General features: G+C 38.5%; 1 long non-coding RNA gene across 1 annotated transcript in view; it reads right to left on the minus strand.

The window, feature by feature from the left end:
* Positions 1–5,976: 5,976 nt before the first annotated feature.
* The window catches only part of LOC134665109 (uncharacterized), a 347,418-nt gene continuing 344,492 nt past the window's right edge, over positions 5,977–8,902 (minus strand). Inside the window, exon 2 of the long non-coding RNA XR_010098338.1 lies at positions 5,977–6,149. This is a non-coding gene — a long non-coding RNA (uncharacterized LOC134665109). The remainder of the gene's footprint in view (positions 6,150–8,902) is intronic.

Here is an 8,902-nt window from a genome sequence, read left to right on the forward strand (position 1 = left end):
AATGAAGTGAATTTTGTAAAATATGTTCCTACTTGCTTTTGTCAGTAACGTGTATGAACAAAAAATATCCTCTCTCTTAGCTGGTTAATAATCGGAAAAAATTATAGGCAATTAGGCACCGTAATCATATGAAAGTCAAGCTTTGCATAGCCGTCATCTTCATCCATTCCATTTTATGAGATGGGGATGTCTCAATCATTTTAAGGTCCGTAGCCAAATGGCAAAAAACGGAACCCTTATGGATTCGTCATGTCTGTCATGGTCAAAAATTTTTATTCATCATACCCATACGTGTGGGGTATCTATGGATATGTCTTCAAAAATTATATTGAGGTTTCTAATATAATTTTTTTCTAAACTGAATAGTTTGCGCGAGAGACACTTCCAAAGTGGTAAAATGTGTGCCCCCCCCCCCTGTAACTTCTAAAATAAGAGAATGATAAGACTAAAAAAAATATATGATGTACATTACCATGCAAACTTCCACCGAAAATTGGTTTGATCTAGTAAGTAGTTTTTTTTAATACGTCATAAATCGTAAACCGCAATTTTATTATGTTACTTGCTGCTAAGGAACCCTTCATGGGCGAGTCCGACTCGCACTTGGCCGCTTTTTGTCCCTGTTTTGTCGAATTTGGCCCTACCCACTAAACCCACTCCGGCGTTTCACCCTCTCTGCCGTTCGTGAGGGCGCACTGGGATCGACTAGGATGACATTCCACCACGGCGCCCTCCGGCAGCCCCGGCTTATCGCCAGGGCCCCCTCACATTGGGGGAAGATCAGAAACGCTTGATCCCCCCCCCCTTTTTCGACGTTCAGTACCCGCTAGCCCTACTGGGGCTCGAGGCGAGCATACGCTCTTCGCCCTCGACCCTGCCGTCTACGTCGGAGAGGAAGCGCGTCAGCAGCTGCTTCTCGCATCCTCTCCGCCGCCTCCTTCTGTGACATGATTTCTTCGCAGAAGGAGGCCACCGCTTCCCATTTCCTCTCGCTACCCAGCATCGCCGCTATTATGCTGCGTAGCGAGAGGTCCGCTACCCCCGTGGTCGCCCTGAGGGCAGCTCTTTCCACGGCCCAGCGATTGCACTCTTCTAGAGTGTGCTGAGCCGTGTCGTCCGCCGCTCCACATTCGTGGCACTGGGGCCCCGGCTCCCTCTGTATCTTGTGCAGGTAGTGTCCGAAGCAGCCGTGTCCGGACACCACCTGCGTTACCCGATATGTCAGGGCCCCCTTGCCCCGATCCACCCACTCATCCATTACCGGGAGAATAGCCCCTATGGTTCGGGTTCCATAGTGGCTATCCTCCAGGGCATCTCTCCATCGATCTCGTAGGCGCTCCGCGGCTGCCCGCGACACCCTCTCGGCCTCTTCCGCGTCTGGGGGCTCCCCACGCCCCCTCGACCTAGTTAGACTTAAGTGCTTACTAACTGTACCCATGTGAAGTTAAGTTCAGTAATTTTTTTTTTTAAACTACCTTTTAGTTTTTATGACACACTTTGTTTATATAGATACATATGTATCTTATTATCAAGTCATAATAAATGGCGGCGGGATAAAAAATAAAATAGTTAAATCATAACATCACAATGTTTTCGATTTACTTTGATGTTAAAAAATATCGTGGAAAATTAAATTCGAATTGATAAAATCTTAGCGTCTTTTGAAATTCAATTCAAATTAAGGAAATTCGATGCGACAAGTTTACACAATCCCACAAAATTAAAAAAGCCAAGAGCTTCTATCGGGGTTGGGCTACGCTCAGTTTAGGGTTCCGTAAAGATATATATGGTATGCTTGGCTTGACTATATAGAAAATTTAACTAAACTTCAAAGCTAAAATTGCTAATGGATCTCTGATTGGAAAAATTGTTTCAAATATGTCGATACACGAGATATTAAAAAAAACTATCAATTAGCACTAACAGAGATTACGTAGAGATAACCTAGTTACCATTATACTGATGGCCTGATGGGTTTGCAAAAGTTGTGTAGTACTTTTTACCTACTACTTATTTTATTGTACAGTCACCACGAAGGCCGCAAAAATAACTGACGTGATCTTATTTGTAGAGCCATAAGATAGTGTGTCACATATTTTTGCGGCCTTCGAAGAGTAACATATTATGGCAGGTGACTAGATAAAACAGGAGGTTGATTCTAATTTAACAATTTGTAATGGCTTTGAGCTGGTTTTGATACGACCTTGACAACCCGGGTATGTCCTTAACCTTTTGGACGCCAATGACCGATATATCCGCACCGCAGGTCCAACGCCAAAGACGGATTAATCGGTCACAGACCTCAGATCAACATTACCTATGTTTGTGTCTATGATAGACCTACATGCATATGCATAAAATTCAATTTCAGTTTTGACACTTCGGTGACGTGGCGTCCGAGTGACAGCTTTTGTGTTTGTTTGAAAAGGTTAAACTACGTCCAAGTCCACAGGTGGATGGGCAGCAGCATCCCTTTAGTACGGTAAATTATACTGCGATCGCCAACCCGCGTGCCAAGCGTGGCGATTATGGCATTTACCCCCCATTATGATAAGACTAACCAAACCGCGGCCCCGAGTTTCCGGCGACTCCCGGTGCTCTGGCTATATATTGTAGCGGTCAAGGCACTGGTGGAGTCAGAGGTGCTAAAAGAATCTCCGGCAAAGATCTTGCTTCTGGGGGAGGCCTATGTCCAGCTGTGGACGTCTTTCGGCTGATATGATAATGATGATGACGATCGACGCGCTCCGAGACGATTGGCGCGCACCATACGCACGACTTTCACTTGATACCTACTCGTATCGCATGCACCAATTAGTGTGAGCGATCATCAAGGTCGTATCATGAAGATTATGATGATTGATGGATCGATTTCTAGAAGACTTTTAGACAAAATACCGACTGACTATTTCTGTTGTAAGATGAAAATGGCGACGCGAAATATTGTGTTGTGATGTGTAATACCCTAATGTTTTCACATCTTACTACAACGTACCTACCTAAATCACTTTGTTGACAAAGTAAACTATTTATATGCCGCTCGTGTATGTAAACCTAACTATGTAGGCTAATGCGATTAATACGATTCACCGAAAATAATTTTAAGATGTTATATTTATATATTACTTTTTTTTTATACGTAAATATGGAACATTTTCCTACATCATTAACTAATAAGTACGTTTGAATGTACATACATACCAGTGTGCACTAATTTGGTTATTTATTAAGAGGGGGCTAACCCAAATTATAATTTTTATATGGTTGGGTGGGGTACGTAAGATTAACTTATGGAGCAAGAGAAACACTTGTAGGGAAAATATACAGTTAGAGATAGGTATGACAACACCTCAGTACTTATTCGGGTATTTGTATAGTACTTAGGTAAATTAAAAGGCATTTTATTTTTTAGCGTGCATTTAATGAACTGTTGATGAAGACTATTAAAATGTTGGCATAGGTACTGTTTTGTGTTGTGAAGTCTTTTTTATTTTTATAGAGAGAGATTATTTTTATACCTACTCAGTTTGTCAACAGAAAATATGGGAGTCATAAAACTATTTATGAAATTATATTTTTACCAGATCTAAAAAAATAGGTGTTTCTGAATTTATGTTCGTTTTTGTCTGTAAATGTGTATTGTTTTTCAACCTTATTATTTACCCTATTCCGTGATTGTTATACCAGTTGCGGAGATTTTTTATAGAACTATATATTTATAGAACCATTGTTTTTTTTTCGTGTATTTACTAAATCCATAATTGGTATAGATGACTTGCTAGGTAGGTAGTGAAACAATTAATTATTGTTATAAACCAGAAACCACATTTTACAAAGATAGACATGTCTCGTATTTTTTTATTATAGGTACATATATACATAGTTTGTCAAGCCATTTCCGTCAGGAGAAAAATTCGGCAAATTAAAAATATATAATATATTACATACATTTCTTCCATACAAAATTTGAAATTTGCGCCATTTTTCTACTGCAAAATGGGATTGCCAGTATAAAACTATTTGAATACAGCTTCTCAGTTGAACAACCGACTAAAATGGTATATAAATAACAATCACAAACATGCTTAATTATACTGCATAAATACAGTGGCAGTAAACAAGTATTTGTTAATAATATTTTCTGCAAAAATATAAGGTTAAAAGAGTCATTTAGTGAAAAGTCACTCCGGCGCATCATGTATCTGTCAACGCGTCATACGTCGCACGTCGCGATGCTTGTGCCGGAAAATTGGCACGCGATGAGCCAAATATCCGATCGACCTTACCTTACCTTAGTTCATAAGTCAATGACTTAATAATCGTTTGTTAATATTATTTGTGGACTGCTTCATAAAATAAAAGAGACACTACGATGTGATTTTTCTGTGAAATATGCGGCCTGAATTCAAAGCTGCAGGCTGTAAATTGAGGAAAAGATCAACTTGTAAAAGTTAATTTTGTTTAGATATTTTTACTACTATACAAGTAAGATATTTTTTTTTATACCTACATAGTAGCTTTTGTATTTGTAATAGGTACATATTTTTAAAGAGCGGGCTAACGCAAAATTGTAGTTTTTTATTTACCTATATTTACTTATATTTAATTATTACACGTTTTTACAAAGGCAAATGCCATGAAAAAATCACACATTTGTAAGAACAGACTGGAGTCATTAATAGTAAGGAGTCCTTACTAGGTTAAAGTTGGCTCGAGAGAAAAACCTTGTATGTTTCTAATTTTTATTGTATTTCAATTGTAAATACCTATATCGTTAATATCGTTACCCCGGAGACCTGCATACCACCGCAGGTAGTGATATAACCGAGAGACGTGACGAGCAACATTTAAACAGAAGTAAAAGAGTTATTGAGATAAGAAGACGTAAAAACCCACACAATGGCGGTAGTAATATCTCCCGTCGCGAGTTTCGCGCGGCGCGCTATGGCCATGGCGCCGTCTTTTCTTCGCTTTTAATTTCCTGGCTTTCAGCCCAGACTTAGACAGTGAAAATATTTTGCTAATGACTTTCCATAATGGCTACAACTTTTAAAACAACAGAATCAGCGGATTTAGGTAAATTAGGCACCTACTTATGTGCTTTATATTTAAAATTAGTTTAGACCGCCGCGCCGGCAGAATTACTAAGTGTAGGTAAGTACCTACTTGGGTCTTGGGTCTAGTCAACTGGATCTGTTGCCGAACACTACTAACATCAAATGAAAACTTTATCATTTCATCGTTATCCTTTATAATAAAGCCAATGCAGCTCACACAACATAATCTTGACGTGTCGTAGGTATAAACTAACAATCTCGACGTGTCTTTTTATAGAAAAACACTTTTGAAAAAAAAGTCACAGGAAATATGTAGCAATTATATATAGCAAGGTCATATCATATACATTCTTTTGGTTCTATAAATAGTTACTAGTTACTATATCACTATTTTAGAACTAATCCACTAAAAGTATTTTATAATGTTAGAGTAAGTAACCTAGATATGGTATCTAACTAATTTGATTAGGTATACTTACTCCGATTGCTTCAGTTGCCATTAAAACAAATGTAGTTTGATACTTACTGCTCGGGTACGAGTATCAAATAAATCAAGAGTATTTTTGTGGGTATGGTGCCGGTTATTTTCAGCTTCAGTTATGAACTCACCAGTTCGTAAAACTGTATAAATTCGGGACGGTTATAAAGAGACTGGGTTTTGATTCGAGAATTTCAATAAGCAGCACGAACATGCGTACAGTAAACAGTTTATGCTTCTACATACAGCTCTTTAACTGCCACTTTTGACTAGTACTAGGTAGGTAGGGTAGGTAGGTATGCAAAAGAAGTAAGTAGGTACCTAGTGTACGTAAAGTCAGCTGCAGCAGTAATTGACCCCTTCTGCGTAGAAGTGGATTTGCATGACAAGTGAAGTGTCTCTGACCTCTGGACTACATATTTGAACACCTGCCCAAACTGGGGACGCGGGTACGTTCGTAAACTACGTTCAAAAGAGAGGTATGGGCACTGTGAATGTCATCTTGCTTTGTGTGGTAGAGCACAGCACAGCGGATGTCATTCCAGGTCTAGAGCAGAGCCCAACTGGGGAAGTACCTCCACCTTACAGAAAACCGTAGCCAAATAACACTAGTCCTGCCTAGTGTTATTTGGCTACCTACCTATAAGGTTGCCAGAGTTCAACGAGAGTGCGGGGTGTTAGGGTCGCAGCGCGCATGTAACACCTCTGTAGTTGCAGGGGTCCATAGGCAACGGTGACTGCTTACCATCAGGCGGGTCGTATGCTCGTTTGCCACCGACGTAGTAGTATAACTGGATCCCTAATTGCGAAGGCAAGTAGAAAATCTATATGTGGCTATTGTCTTGTTTATTTATTTATTGGAGAAACAACAGAAGTATGCGACAGGATAATAGGTTACATTGATAGGTACATACATATATTATTGAAATGAACACTTACTTCCTTAAACGCTCTCACTAAAACATACTTAAAATAAACGGACTTAACTAAAACGTACCTTTACAGACAAGTTAACCAAGTGTTGTAGACCATACTTATATATGTGAATTATAATATTTGTTATTGACGTTCTAAAATTTAAATTTAAAGAAAGTACCTAGTAAATTGTATAAGACCAGTTGCTACTATTCAAAAACAAAATAAATCTGTTATCATTGTCGATTGGTTGTTTACTTTAAACTTTTGGGTTCCGTACTTTGTAATACCTCAATTAGTAATTATTAGTTTAGGCAAGTACAGTAATAAAAAGCATTGACCTCTTTCTGAAAACTTTATTTATCTAATCGTAAAAAAAAAATTGTTCTTCTTGTTGTTGTATTTTATTTGGAGATGTAATTTGTACTACGTGAACAAAATTCATATGAGAGCTCGTCATTTCATAACAGAACGGTTTATAAAAACAATCTAATCGAGGAGTGAAACCCCATCACGCCCCGTTTCCCCGGCGAGTCACCGAACGCTGAAACTGCGAGTTACTAAATCCCTAATGTACACACACACCCACGCTCTGTCTCGTTTGTTTATAGAATTGTGCACGGCTGTGGAATAATATGTTTTAACGTGAATATAATGCCTCTACATCTGAAGCTATAGCCCGGTTGTTTTATTGTGTGTAAGCGATTCCGAGCTTTATCTCGTATAGCTGGTTGCCGGATAATCGTGTATAAATAGCAAACGCCGCTGTCGATGTCTTGCGGCCCGCCTTGCTTATTTTACGAGCATTCTACACCATTGTTCTATTTTACGCTTCCATCATACGTTGTTTAGATTACTCTAAACCGCGATCGCCGACTGTGATTGGCTAAAGGGTACTTTAGACACCGCGTACAATTGAAATAAAGTTTTGTTTTGAGACACTTTTTCAGCTGATTTCGTTGAAGATTTTAATTAATGGTCCTGTTTTGTAGAACGGACAACGTAAATAGTACCAATTACACGGACAATTAAATGAAATAGATAGGTAATTACGTACTCGGAGATATAGTTTAGAATATAATGGTCATAATGTTCTGCATACCACAGGGAATTATATAAAATGTAATAAGTAAAGTGTTTCGCGTCGGGACTGTAAGCTTACAAACGGATGCTAAAGAACACATGGTACCTACTTTAATAAAAAAAAAACATTTGTGAACTCCCACTTTCTCTTTCTTTCATACAAGTGTTCTGTTTTGTTCTGTTTCTGTTCGCTTTAGTTTAGTTTTAGTTTGTAATCTTGGGTACCCTGAAAACCAGCGTCGTGACTTACAGACACTGGGACACTGCTTATACTGAGCGGCACGGCATCCTATTTGGTGTAGCGTGTCTTTATTTAATTCGTTGTTTATTTTTTTGTATGTTTTGACGCCAAATAAAAATTTGCTATATCTATTTTTCTATGTAGATGTAATACAATAATACGAAAGGTATACAATACGAGTATTACAGAGTCTCCAAGGTTACAATAAGAACTACTGGCCTATAACCGCGAACATCGAAGTTCGCAAATTGCGGGCATTTTTCTCTGTCACTTTAATTACGCCTTGATTGGAGTAAAAGAGAAAGATCCCCGCAATTTGCGAATTTCGGTTTTCGCGGTAGCCCCTCTGGATTAAAGGGCCTGTCAATAATTTACGAAGTAATGTATAATAAGTCTACGGGGCCATGGAGTAAGGATGTTTAAGTAAAAGACGTTAGTAATTGCGAGAAATTATACTTAATCGTCAGGTTCAGTATAATTGTACATATATGAAAGTTTTTCGTGAAGTAATTAATCTTGAATAGCGATCATTATCAATTTCTCTTCGTGCGTTAATTAGTGACTCAGACCAGGCTCGTAAAGATTTTATTTACCTGCTATAAAAATTCAAAACCAGATGCTGTCGTCCTAAAATCTTACTATTTTTATTAACCGACTTCCATTTCATAGAAGGAGGAGGTTCTGTATTCGGTTGTGGCTATTTTTATTTTTTTTTTCTATGTACGTTCACCGATTACTCCGACATCCGTAGTCCGATTTGAGTAATTCTTTTTTTGTTTGAAAGGAACTACCTCCGAGTTGGTCCCATTTTAATTTGGTTCTGTTCTGATGATGGGATCCATGAGGAATTGAGGGAACTCCTCAATTTTTAAAGGCACATGCATGGTGATTTGGGTGTTTTCTTAAGCAACTCGAGCATTTTCTCCCGAAAACCACCACTTTGATGAAGTAGACCTGATGATGATGATTGTTTTGATGATAATGATGATGATTTATTAAAGGTAGTGTTCAGCGATTACTCGACCTGTGATCCGATTTGAGTAATTCTTTTTTTGTTTGGAAGGAGTTGCCTCCAAGGTGTTTCCGTATTATTTTTGGATCTGGTCTGATGATGGAATCCATGAGTAA

This window comes from Cydia fagiglandana, chromosome 6 (assembly GCF_963556715.1).
Source record: "Cydia fagiglandana chromosome 6, ilCydFagi1.1, whole genome shotgun sequence".
NCBI lineage: Eukaryota > Metazoa > Arthropoda > Insecta > Lepidoptera > Tortricidae > Cydia > Cydia fagiglandana.